Source organism: Peromyscus leucopus, chromosome 1, assembly GCF_004664715.2.
Source record: "Peromyscus leucopus breed LL Stock chromosome 1, UCI_PerLeu_2.1, whole genome shotgun sequence".
In the NCBI taxonomy this organism is placed as follows: Eukaryota; Metazoa; Chordata; class Mammalia; order Rodentia; family Cricetidae; genus Peromyscus; species Peromyscus leucopus.
This window is the reverse complement of record NC_051063.1, coordinates 178,374,889-178,389,395: the sequence shown is the minus strand read 5'-3', so window position 1 is coordinate 178,389,395 and position 14,507 is coordinate 178,374,889. Positions and strand designations below refer to the sequence as shown.

General features: G+C 35.8%; 1 pseudogene; it reads left to right on the top strand.

The window, feature by feature from the left end:
- LOC114685240 overlaps window positions 1-14,137 on the top strand; it is a 41,977-nt pseudogene extending 27,840 nt beyond the window's left edge.
- Window positions 14,138-14,507: the final 370 nt, after the last annotated feature.

Below are 14,507 nucleotides of genomic sequence, written 5' to 3'. Positions count from 1 at the left end.
TATTTCATCTTACTTGTGGCAATTGTGGAGGATGTTGTTTTCCTGATTTCTTTCTCATCCCATTAATCATTTGTATATAGGAGGTCTACTCGAATTATTTTTTTTTAGTATTCAGCTACTTCACTCAAGATGTTTATCAGTTTTGGATTTCCTTGGTAGAATTTTTGGGGTAGATAATATATACTATTGTATTACCTGCAAGTAGTACTTTTTTTACTTTCTTTCCAGTTTGTTTACCATTAATCTTCTTAAGTTGTCATATTCTGCTAGACAACACTTCAAGTACTATGTTAAATAGATGTGGAAAGAGTGGAAAGCCTTGTCACATTCCTCTTTTTGTGGAATTATTTTGACTTTCTCCCGATTTAATTTGATGATGGCTATTGGTTGCAATATATTGCCTTTAGAATGTATAGATATGTCCCCATATCCCTGATCTCTCCAAGATACATATCATGAAGGGGTGCTCCTGTTTGTCAAAGGATTTATTTGCATCTAATAGGATGATCCTATGGTGCTTTTCTTTCAGTTTGTCTATATGATGGATTTAATTAACAGATTTTCATATGTTGAATCATCCTTGCATCTCTGGGATGAAGCCAACCTAACCAGTTTGGATTATCTTGTTGTTTTCTTGGATTCAGTTTGTGAGTCCTTTGTTGAGTATTTTACATCTATGTTCACGAGGGAAATTGGTCTGAAATTTTATTTTTTGTTTTTTCTTTGTGTGGTTCAGATGTCAGGGTAACTGTGGCCTCATAAAATAATTTGGCAATATTCCATGTATTTCTATCATGTGGAATAATTTGAGGGTTATACTTATCAGCACTTCTTTGAATGTTTGGTAGAATTATGTACTAAAACAATCTAGTCCTGGCTACTGTTGGTTGGGAGACTTTAAATGACTGCTTCTATTTCCTTGGGGATTATGCATCTATATAAATGGTTTTGAACTTCATATAGCTTCAGTAAGTGATATCTAACACAAAGGTTGTTCACTTCTTTTATATTTTCCTAGTTTGTAGTGTAAACATTTTTGAAGTATGACCCAATGATTTCCTTAATATCCTAGGTGTCACTTTTTATGTCTCTCTTTTCATTTCTGATTTTGTTAATTTGGATATTCTCTCTCGGCCTTTTAGTAAGTTTGGATAAATGTTTGTCTACCTTGTTGTTTTTCATCAAAGAACCTACTTGAAGTTTCATTGGCTGTTTGCATTGTTCTCTTTGTTTCTATTATGTTGATTTTCGTCCTCTATTTGATTATTTCCTGAATTCTTTGTAGTATTTGTATATGCTTCTTATTGTTCTAGAGCTTTTAATTGTGCGGTTAACTCTCTGGTATGAGAATTTTCTAAATTCTGCTATCAAGTTCTTAGTGCTATGGTCCTTCTCTTAACACAGCTTTAATTGTGTCCCATTCCTTTTGGTAGGTCATGGAATTATTTTAATTGTATTCTAAGAAGTGTTCAATAACTTTATTTCTTTCTTGACTCATTGTTAATTCAGTTGGGACTTTTTCAGTTTTCATGATTTTATAGGCTTTTTATCCTTTCTGTTATTTGCAAATGCAAATTTTACTAACAGTGGTCTCATAGTATATAGTGGGTTATTTCAATTGTTTTAATCTGTGGATACTTGTTTTGTAACTGAGGATATGATCAATTTGGAGAAGGTTCCATGAGGGAATGAGAAACAAGTATAACCTTTTGTGTTTGGGTGAAATGTACTATAGATTTATGTCCTGTGATCATTTGTGCCATAATATTTGATAATTCCATTATTTATCTGTTTAATTTCCTTCTGGATGGCATGTCCATTTGTAGGAATGAGTGGCTTAAGTGTCCCAGTATAAATGTTTGGGATTTGGCTTTTGATTTAAGTGTTAGTCCTGTTTCTCTTACAAATATGGGTGCCGTTGCATTTGGAGAATAAATGTTAAGAATTGAAAAGTCATCATGGTGGATATTTACCTTAATAAGTATAAAATATCATCCAAATTATTTTTTGAATAATTTTGGTTTGATTTCTCACCTTTACATTTAAATTAACCCATCTTTATTAATCATTGTATTGTCACAGGTCTTGTGGCTTTACCTGTCCTCCAGTACCTTGCTCCTCGGGCATCTCAGATGTGTCTCTCCACTGTGCCCTTCTTCTTCCCCTCTGTAGTTTAGTTTTTCCACCTAACCTCATCCAGGCAGGGTATTGGTCAATATGTGCTGTGGGATGGTCTGTATGTCAAATTGTTCTGATTGGGCAATAAATAAAACACTGATTGGCCAGTGGCCAGGCAGGAAGTAAGGTGGGACAAGGAGAGAGGGGAATTCTGGGAAGTAGAAGGCTGAGGCAGAAGAGAAACTGCTAGCTGCCACCATGACAAGTTGCATGTGAAGACACAGGTAAGCCACAAGCCACGTGGCAAGGTATAGATTTATGGAAATGGATTAATTAAGCTATAAGAACAGTTAGCAAGAAGTCTGCCACAGCCATACAGTTTGTAAGCAATATAAGTCTCTGTGTTTACTTGGTTGGGTCTGAGCGGTGGTGGGACTGGCGGGTGACAGAGATTTGTCCTGACTGGGCAAGGCAGGAAAACTCTAGCTAAAAATATGCTTCTTTATTAACCAATCAGAACATAGTTTGCACACGGTATAGAAATATTCCAAAACATTTTCCTCTTTTTTGTCTAAATTAATAGGAAGGTTTTAGCATTAACATAGTAAAGCTATATAAAATAGAAAAAAGTTATTAAGAATTACAGTACCAATACCCAATCCATTTGTGTTTAGCAAAAGTAGAGAAAATAATTATGTAACTATCTTAGTCTAAAGTTTTGTATCCAATTTACTTACCATTATAACTAAGGAATATTTATTTATAACTATGTATTCTTCAACTCCATCAAATCCCAGAAGGTTGAAATATTACTCAATGACAGGGACATCAGGCTATATCAACAGTCATCCAAAGATCCTCTGCAATGATGGGGCATCCATCTTTCCCATACAGGCCTGGAATATCCTACAGACTTTACTGTGAACAGAGAATTCTGAAAGACTTCCTACCTTGTCTTGGCAAAGATTGGCAGTGTCCACTTGTTGCATTCTCCTGATCTAGTTTTTACAGTGACTGTCAGCAATGGAAGCAAAGGCCATTTCTTTGCCCACGTTGCTAGCTTTAGTCATTAAAAAGAAAAAAGAAAACAAAAACTCCATACAGTTTCTTTGATGTTCACCATCTATTCTGAAGTAGATTAGTGCTGCCACTTCAGACATATCTCACTTTCATGAAAAGTTTTAATTATTAAAATATTTAAAATGTCATATTTTGTTGTTCTTTCAATGTTTTGAAGATTGCCTATCTATTTAAAATAAATGTTTGTATACCTAGAACATCTAACTAACAAGACTATAAATTTGACTATTATAGATGACTACTGATCTCTACTGCTTAATTATACATTTCATTTATTATTGAGCTGCACAAAAGTTACCTTAAGCAATAGTAGTAGTATACATACATTATAACAAAAGTAACTTTAAATTTGTATAAATAAAGTAAAACTCATTCCAATATAAAATATTTAGAGTTTAACAATTGTTTGTGGAGATTAAATATTCCATAATATACTCTATTTCCCCATCATAATAATGTAACCGTTTTCCATCATTTCTATATCATATCCCCTTTCTTATTTTCGAAAGGATTATGACCAAATTCCATTCGTAACCAACCCTTCTTAAATGAAAACAAACATTTATAATCAATATTTTGGAACTGTAGGTCTAGATTTCTAGACTACTTCCTGCTTTTTGGTGGGTACTGGTAAATCTTCCAGAACTCGAAGAAAATGAGGATCATTGTTAAGTTTTGGCTTGAATATTTTGTGAGGCTAGATCACCAAAGCTAGCAATATTAAAACTATTTTGGATGTTGGATCACCCTCAACATTTTTATTCATGTTTTGTCCCCTTAGTCTGAAAATATGTAAACTTTTAAATATATACATATATATATATACCTTTATTAAAAATATAAACTGTGCATTATACACAAGCTAGCCAAAAATATTTTTTTGTTTTATGTTGGAGCAGGTAAAATATACACCATTTTTCTTGTATTTACTTTAGGTTTGTTTTCTCATGTCTGTAGTCAGGATTTTAGAGGATCTTTCTTGTTAAAACCTGATTTCTTTGACTCAGGATGAATCTATAAGCTGTTATTTTCTGTGGAAACAAAAGCATATCCTCTCCCCCAATTAACATACCTTTGGACTTAAATTTTGAAATCAAGATAATTTTAATATATATATATATGTTTAATTTAATAGCTTTCACAATCAAATGTCTCTCAGATGTTATGATTCACTCATTAACAATCAAAAAATCTAAACACAACCTATAGCATAATATAGAATCTAGCTCTCTGTGTATTTTTATCTGTATATGGCTTAGCATAATTTTTATTATTCCTATTTTTTAGGGATTCTACTTAATTAATTTTAAAACATTTTAAGTCTATAGCTGTTTCTATTCTTTCTCTTCCTCTCCCAAGCCTACACACATTTTTCAAACAAAGTGTGATCCACTTAGAGGACTTTATGACTAAATTTGTCCTTACTGTGTATCTCTAACCCTTTATGAGCAAAAAACCTCAATTTGCCACCTACCATGTGGCTGGGAGTTGCCTCTCTGTACCTCATCCTGTGTGAGAATGTGATAACTTGCCATGCTGCAGCTCAAGCTCACATGTCACAGCCAGGGGATATGTCTCTATATAGTGGCCCACATGAGAAGCATGGATGATAATGCTGGTTTTGGCTCTGTTTTTCTGTGTCTAAAAGCCTTTTTAAGACCTCTCACACTGTGGGACCCACAGTGGGTGCCATATGTAAATGGTTATTCCTCTCCCACATGCCAGTTCTAAAATTACCACTCAAAGGCTTCTATTATTTACAAAATGCTCATCCAATAGATCAAACTTGTTACTAACTAGATCTTACATTTAACTTAACTCATATTTATTAATCTCTGTATTGGCACATGTCCTGTGGTCTCACCTGCCTATAACATCTGGCTTCTTCAGTGGCTCACTCCCACTCTGCCCTTCATTTCCTCCTCCATAATTTGGTTTTATTGCCTAACAGTATCTTGCTTGGCTATTGATCAGTCAGCTTTTTCATTAAACCAATCTGGGCATAATTTATACAGTGCACAGGAACGTTCCATGGCAATTAGAAAAGGGGGTGGCCTATGAGTGAGGATAGGAAGGACACCAGGGTGGAAGAAAGGAGAGTTTTCCACAAAAACTGCATAGATAATCACTTGGAAATGGGGGCACTGAGAGAGGACAGGCCCCAGAAAAATTTTCATATAAAGCTGTGAATAAAACTGATTAATTAAGCCGGGTGGTGGTGGCACACGACTTTAATCCCAGCACTCAGGAGGCAGAGGCAGGCGGATCTCTGTGAGTTCAAGGCCAGCCTGTGCTACCAAGTGAGTTCCAGGAAATGAACAGAGCTACACAGAGAAACCTGTCTCAAAAAAAACAAACAAACAAAAACTGATTAATTGGACTTGGGATAACAGAGGTAGAGGTGAGGATCTATAGATAGCCTACTTGCTTTCCTGGTCAGAGTTACCTGTGGTTTCTAATGGGGTGTGTTCTTGATTTGTAGGTGAGGGGAAAGCAATGAGTAGGTAGAAAGAACTTTGGAAAATAAGACCTATGTTATACACATTATATTGGGGAATTTTGGGGAGAGACTAGAGCAGGTGTTCTGCACAGAGATGAGGATGAATCTAGGACACTAAACTTCAAAGAAAAATGGAGAGGTAAAGCTCTGCATTGAGCCTACTGCTTTCAAGCCCACCTTTGCCTGTGGGTTCTTGGGAAATGCTTGATGGAGTTGAGGTGTTGGACAAAGCAATGATTTATGGTACAGATGTTTAAGGGTATCTCTGAGATTCACTAGAGATGAAGGTGGCTGATGTAGGTGTTTTGATGCAGAGCTATGGATAATACTTGTGGATGGGACTCAAAGGAATGGAGATTAAGCCAAAAATATATAGTTAGCCTATTTTTCCCTGGCCAGAACAATCTGTGGGTTCCCAAGCATGGTCAGTTGAAGTAGGGCATGGGGATAATGCTATGAGTTGGAACAGCAGGATAAGAGGAGAAGGTCTTTGTGATCCACTCTAGATGGGGGTGGGGGATCACACAGATATTTTGCGGCAGAAGGTTGGGTCAGACTTGGGGATTAGATCTGAAAGAGGAGTGGAAAAGGTGAAAAAAAAATGTGGTCATTCTGCCTACTTCCCTGGCAGGAGTCAGAAAAACAATTAAGGATAACCAAAAACAGAAAAATTGAATCATTCCAAAAATAATTTGCTCTCTTAATTTTATTTTCCAGGGATAGAAAGTCTCCATGTAAGAAGCAAAGACATTCATCAGATTCCTTGTCTTTTGAAAAATATTTTAATTTTTCATTATAAATTCAATTTTCCCCAGGAAGCGTCATTACTCACCTCTGCCCTATGCGTATTCAGTTTCCCATAAGTCTCCCTTCCAACCATTCAACACTTTCTTTTCAGTAATTGCCATGGTTGTTTACTTTCAATTAAAAGTTAACTGCCTCTGTGTTACAAGTTTAGAGCTAAAAGAACCTTAATGAGCCCAATTGTAGGGCTTGGATTCTAAGCAAAGTCATCCTTATTCCAAAGTTTTGCGTTCTTATGTCCAACCCTAGAACTGAGCCAGCTGTGGCAGTGCACAGTTATAATCCCATTCTATGTGGTTCGGAGGTAAACAGATTGTGGATTTGATGCCCATCTAAGTAACAGCATGAAAGCATAATTCAAAACAAAATTAAATTTTGGCTATAACACTTACTAAAAATTATTGAGAACATTTTTATGAAAGTATTTTAAAATTGTCTTATGCTCAGTTACACATAGGAAAAGGTATCCTTTGGCATAAACATGAACCTCCATCCAATTATTTGTGCATATGGCCTTCATTCACCTTGACTGCCTTCTAGAAGTATTTCTATAAGTATCTTTAAACATTACGGGACAGGTTGGGTATGGTGGTGCAAACCTTTAATGCTAGCACTTAAGAGGAAATGCCTATTTCTCTGTGAGGTCCTTTGGTCTCCACAGCAATTTACATCACACCACATAGGACTCCCCCCTCTATAGGACATAGCACAATCTGTCTCCAGACAAAATATTCCATTGTAGTTAGTAGGTGGGTAGGCATACGCCTGTGAATATAGCAATACACAGATGAACACAAAATGATCAGAAGTTTAAGGTCCTCATTCAGTTCAATATAAATTTGAGGACAGTATAAGTTATATGAGACCCATCTAATATCAACTCCCACATAAAAGAAATCCCAGCTTCTGTATTTTAGGGGCCAGAGATCAGTCACATTCCAACCCACTAAATATAAAAATGTGTGTGACTATGGCCCTCCATACAAGGCATGTTTTATTGCTAAAATCCATTCTATAATTGCTCATTTTGTGGTGCCATTTTTTCTTCATTTTTTTTCCATTGTCCATCTGTAGTTACCTTCTCTGCATCTGTTCTTTCTAAGCTCTCTAGTTATTAACCTCATTTTTGTTTTGTTTCTGCTTTTAGAAATACAAGGCAAACCATAGAGAAGATCTGTGACTTCCTAGGAAAGAAACTGCAGCCAGATGAGCTAGATCTGGTCCTCAACGACAGCTCCTTCCAAGCCATGAAAGAAAACAAAATGTCTAATTTTAGTCTTGTCTCAGAAAATGTGGTTACTAATGGTTTGGTCCTCATGAGAAAAGGTGAAGAAACTCTTTAGTTCCAAAATATATCAGAATCTGTGGTGGGTTTGTTGTTCATATGAGACTCTAAAAAAATTAGGACTATGTCAGCAGTCACTGCCCAATACTCATATTTTTTCACAGACCTTCCAGGGGGATCTCAACATGGTAATGGCATGGACTACAGAAAATGAAAATATTTAATTTGGGGGGAGATGATCTTGGGATTTTAGAGTGTTATGTCCAATATCCCCAATGGTAAATGAGAAAGTAGACATGTTTTTGTGAAGATTGGTTAGGCTCCCAGTACCATAGCCATGTGGACAATAATAATATCATTAAGCTGAAAAACATCATCCATAGATCAGCTTTGAACTACAAGGCTCTCAGAGCAATTTTGAGATGACTAGCTGAGATGATCCAGTCTCAAAGACTACTTGAATAAGGACTTGAGATAAACCCTGAACTTTGGCGTTATACACAGACTGGATAATGAAGGATATAGTTACCTCTCCTAGAATTTGACAATTAACCTAAAATTTTTCTTCAGGATGAAGAAAACTTCGCCCATACCCAGCAGGAAGCAATTTTAAGAATACGACGCCCACATTCCCAAAGAGGTGGTGTGGGGCGGGTGGTTTTTTGGTCTTTTTTATGGGTTTTGGGTCTGGGATAATTTTCAGTATTTACGGGGGTTGGTTACAAGTTATTGTCAAGGGTTAGGAAAAGGGCTAAGCAAAGGAGATTAGATTTAAGGTTCTTGTTTAAAAAAAAGAAAGAAAAGAAAAGAAAAGAAAAAGACAATTACTAATTTTAAATACTTTACATTGGATTGAATTGTTTTATGTTGCACACAAATTTGAAACCGATATTGTTAGAAAATGCTCTATGTATATTTCTAATTGTATTTATAACATTCATTTAACAATGTAATGCAATTTTCTGATCCTTGAATGTTAGTATTACCAACTATTAGGATATAAAGAAATGAAAGTTAGTAATTAGACATTACAATAGAGCTTGTAGTCATATTAGATATGTTTTAAAAGTTGAGCAGAGATGTTTTAGACAGGTCAACTTCAAACCCTTCAGAGATCTACAGAATATGGCATTTAAAATGTTTTAATAACTTAGAAAATTTTTCTTTTTTGAGACATGTCGGCTCCTGGCAGTACCAATCTACTTCAGAGAAAATATGGGCATTGAAGAAACTGCATATGGAGTCAAATTTCATTGTGGCAAAAGTTAGCCACTGGACAACAAAGTATCCTCGTATCAACAGGACAAAATGGACAGACAGAACACGAAACAAAGAACTACTGATTCTTGCCAAAACAAGTGTGGCTATGGCTTTATAAAAAGGCATCTTCTGAGGCCAGGACAATATGGCCCCATCCCTGAAGTGGCCTTCACAATCCGGAAAAGGTACAGTGCCCTTTTCTTTGAAGGCAGCTTAACAGGCAGAGGGCCAATGGCTTCTGTTGTGCAATAGAACAGCAGCTGAAAGCTCATGCCTCTCGAAAGTAGACTGGCATTTAATAGAGGGATGTGGAGAAGAAGGGGATGCTGAGATGAAGCCATATATACACAGCCAAGAAGAATGGACAGCTGAATTAAAAAACTGTCAACAATTTCCAGAATTTAAAATCCTGAATCATGACAGGACACTAGTGGAATTCAGGCGTTTCTGGTACATGGACTGCTCTCACCCAATGTGAGGTTGAACTGTTGACCAGTGTACATCCTACTTCACAAATGAGTCTGTCAGATACGCTAAGCCTATAGGCTGAAGATGATGCCCCAACACTGTGGAGAAACCTCAGGTGACTGCCCAGGCAGCTGGCTGTTTCTATCAACTCACAAATTTTTTGGAAGTTGCTTGCATGCACTTCCTGTTTTTATTTTTGTTAGCTAATATAATTCCCTTCTTGGGTCTCTGATGGAGTTGAAAATTAGTTAGTTATGGTTGAAGATTAGTTAGTTATAGTTGAAAATTAATTAGGATAGAAAGTGCATTAGATACATCTTGGATTTACCAAAATAGAATAGATAATGGAATTATTTTCTCTGATTTGTCAAATACCTGTTTAGGTATTTATTACTTGTATATATTGTATATCATTATTGTACTTTTGTATATAGTTTTTCTTTTGTTAGTTATAACCTTTTGTTGTTTTTCTTTTTATTAAAATAGAAAAAGGGAAATGTGGTGGTATTCTAATTGTACTGAAATGTGATTTTGATTGTATGTTAATAAATAAAGTTGCCCAGGGTTCAGAGCTATTAGAGCCCTAGCAGGAGTGTGGTGGTGGTGGCACACGCCTTTAATCCCATAGATCTCTGTGTGTTCAGGGATACAGCCAGCATTGGAGACATATGCCTTTAAGACCTAGGGGGCTGTACATTCAGACAGTGATGAGGCAGTCACGTGTTTGGATTTACAACCAATGAGAAGGCGGAACAAAATACTATAAAAAAAACGAATTGACAGGATATAGCTCTCTTTCGGGAAGCTGGGACAGCAGGAGGAAGAGTGAGATTTTAGCTCTGAGTTCTGACCTCTTGGCTTTCTCTTTTACATTGTTTCTGTGTTTCTTATTTAATAAGACGGTTGGTTACATCTACAGTAAACTCAAAAGAAAATATTTAATGCAAAGAAATAAGATTAGATAGATAGATAGAAGATAGATAGATAGATAGATAGATAGATAGATAGATAGATGATACACACACACACACATATATATATATTGCATGATAAGCAGAAAATGCACTTCCCTTCACTGCTGAAAAAGATGTCCAACAGGTCAAAATTGCTGATCCACTACAGGCAAAGGGCAGAACTTACAAAGATTTAGAAAATTGTCCTCTAGGGTTAACATATGATGGCATTTGCCAAGCAAAATTTCGATTGTTTCATGATCATAGTTACTGGCTTTGTTCTGAATTGTCTCTCTTGGAATACAAATATCCATCTTCTCTATGTCTGTGCCACCACTTTACACTTTGAGCAAATTGTGGGTGTGTTTCATATCTGTGCAGTTGAGCAGTGACTGCCAGACTACACACACCGAATTAGTGAATAATTGGTGAGGTGAGACTCAAGGTTGAAGAAGGAATGAGTTAGATGTGAGGTACTTGGGGATGACTAAATACCTGGGTATAAACGCAGAAGTGGAGAGTTATGGGTTTAAATTTCCCTCTTCCATTTTTTTACATACTTCAGCCTTAAACTTCAGTCCCTCTCCAATATACATTGTGAGGATCTGGTCATAAGACTGTAAGACATCAGGAATATACATGGAGATAAGTAAGTTAAGGTCATTAGTGGATTGCATTTAATTCAGTACTCCTGGTGCCCTCACAGGAGGAAATTAGACTCAGATTTGGGCACATAAAATTGTCAACTCAAGAAAATGGTCATCTATACACTAAGGCCTGAGGCCTATGGGAGGATCCACTGCCATTGACCCATAACCTCAGACTCCTGTGCTCCGGGTTCTGTGGACATAGAGTTCTCTGTACTACAACTGAGAACCTCAAATAAGAAAAGAAATTTCCCATTCTTGGATTTCCTATAATGAGTCAAAATTGGGCAGAGATGAAAGAGTATGTGTACATAAATGGCTCCAATGAAGTGCCAAAAGAAATAAAGTTGGTTGCTTAGTAGAGAAGAGCTATTGAAAGTAACAATATTTTTAATCTGAGACACAATGGAGCAGATGCAAGAGAATTAGGGTCACAATTTCATGAGGAAAACTATAATTACCTCTTTTCTAGTTATCTTCTACTAGAATGAATCCGAAATAGGATTTTAGTTTATTCTCTTCTAAAACATAGCATATATTCATGCTTTATATTCCTTAGGAGGAAATATATCAGTTATGTCAGAACAATGGATATGGCCCTATAAGTCATATGTGATTTAATTATCACAGTGATTATATATGACACCCATTTTTTGTGTTTGAAGATAACTTTTATTCTGAGAAATTGTTTTTCTTGTACTAACACTGACTATAAGCCATGAATCCCACAGGAAACCAGATCAATGAAGGGGAGACAAACTTCATCACACACTTCACCCTGATTCATAACTTCATTATAGAAGTTGCTGAGATGCATATGTTAGGAAACATTTTGGAAAGAATAAGATGAGCAAGGAAAATTTTGATCTTCTTAATTCCTACATTAGACTGATTCCTTTTTTAAAATGGAAGGTATGAGTAGATCCAAGATTAATTCTAAAATTAATTTCATTACTTACTTTTATATACCTAATCCTTAAATTGTAAAGCACGAAAAGTTGTGTTAAATGTTATACTTGCTTTGACCAGAGGAATTCTCTCAACATGTTTTTGTTGTCCTTTAGTTGCTTTTCCCAGGTTACCAGAAAGATACATTTCCTTGCCTCTAGAGAGATAATATGAAGAGCTACTATTTACCTGTGAGACTCAATTATCTGGATAGATGGGATTAATTTAGTTTAAAGCTCCAATGAAAAATTTTCCACAAACAATTTTGGGCATTATGATTCAATATTCAGATACTGCAGAAAATGTAGATCAGAGAGATGTCTTGTTTAGTTGACAAAACTTTTATAAAGACATTGTCACAATCAAGACACATGGGAGGAAATGTCTTCTGACAAACTTCAAAGGTTTTCACCCTCATTAATTCACAGTAGATATTTACAGACAGTGTACTTGAGCCAGTAATCATTTTCTCTGATATACAAAAAAAAGATATTAATCTGAGACACAGAGGGAATAAGACCTTTGAAGAAGCCCATTCTCTACAGAACAAAAAGACTGGAGGGTATGGACAACAACATTGTATGAGACCTACAGCCTCTAAAACCAGGAGGAAGTTCCTTTCCAAGAAGTGTCGAGCCACTATGCATTAGGGTTTTACTTCATGTGTGCAACTCCAGAAACATGATTCTCTCATCAGGACTGATTCATTCCATTAGGCAGACATACTGAGTTTGCTCAGATTCTGGAAGCTCAGCATCTATTCTGGATTATGAGAATCAAGATTGCTATGGGATACAATAACACAACTTGTTCCAATAACGCGTTCCAATAATGAAACTGAAAAGTAGAAATGGGCATTGATAGATTCCATTATTAATAGATGACCCTCTTACAGTCATCACAAGTAATGGTATATTATTTGAATACGGTGTATCAATAATTATATTTCTTATAATGTATAAATTGGGCATTTAACGTTAACATATGTGACACACAAATATTTTATTTTGGTCAGGAAAACACATGACTACTATTGTTAGGCTTTTTGGCCTCAAAACTGCATACATCACTGTAATGCTGGTAAGATCTCAAGGACTAATTTTTCTTCATCAGCTAAACGGCAACAAGGCCATTATCTTCGTTACTCATTCATTAATATTTTTAATAATTTCATACTGAATATGTTTTCTATGTTTGATATACATTGATTAATGAAGCCTTAGAGAATTTAAGAAATGTTTTACTTTTCAGATGTATTAGATGCATATTTCAACCATGTTTAGAAAGAGGAAATTCATCAAAGTGACACAGCTGTGAAATAAAATACACGAAGGATGGAGGCTGTGGAATTCTATATGGAGAGAAGATAGGAAGAGATGGTTAAAGTCACATAAATAATGATACAAAAGAAAAAAAGCGACTATGTGGAACACATCAGTACTTCATGGTGAAGGAACACATAATACAATGTGAAAAATTAGACTACTTGAGATCTCTAAGCCCAAACCTAAAGACCTCCTAGAATGTGGTTATGAGAACCAAGATATGGTGGTAAAGCCTGTGGATGAAATCATCTTCATGCATCACCAAACTCCATACTAACTGAAAACCAACATCCTGGATTGTTCTCAGCAAGCTGTATCTTGCTGAGAATGATTGAAGGATGTCTAGTGAGAAGGAGAAATAATCTGGACATTAAAAAATGTAGATCCAGTGTCTATGCTGTTAGATTGTTTATTGGATATGTTGATATAGGAGATGGTTGACATTATTTTACAGAGGTACGAGTCTGTTTCCATATTTTCAAAGCATAAAAATTGTTCTCCAAAGAATAACTGTTAGTTCTACTTTATTGACTGTGTAGTCCTACTTAAGCAGATGGTAAAATTATGTGAATAAAGGAGAAGAGCATATATACAATCAACATTTATTGATCTATGTGTCTGTTTCACATTTTCTAGGCACAACTGGGGACTGGAAGAATCACTTTACAGTAGCCCAAACTGAAGCCTTTGATAAAGTATTCCAGGAGAAAATGGCTCATTTCCCTCCAGAGCTATTTCCATGGAAATAAATCCTTAAAACTTCATAATCTTACATGAGCACTGGTGTTTATTGAATTGTGTAGTTTTTTTCTAAAGTGTATTAGTAGTAACAGTAGCAGTAGTATTAGTGGCCATATTAGTATAGTAGTGGTGGTGGTTTTATATGTATTTGTGTGTGTGTGTGTGTGTGTGTGTGTGTGTGTGTGTACATTTCTGTGTGTAGTACCTTTAGGGATGAGAAGGATGCATTGGTTCCCATGAAGTTGTCATTATGTGTGCTGAAAGCTCCTTTCTTTGCATCCTAGGAAGTAAATTCAGGTTTTTTGTAACTGTAATGCAGTTCTCTTAACCTCTGAATCAATTCTCCAGCCCTAAATATTGTAGTCGTGAGTCATGAAA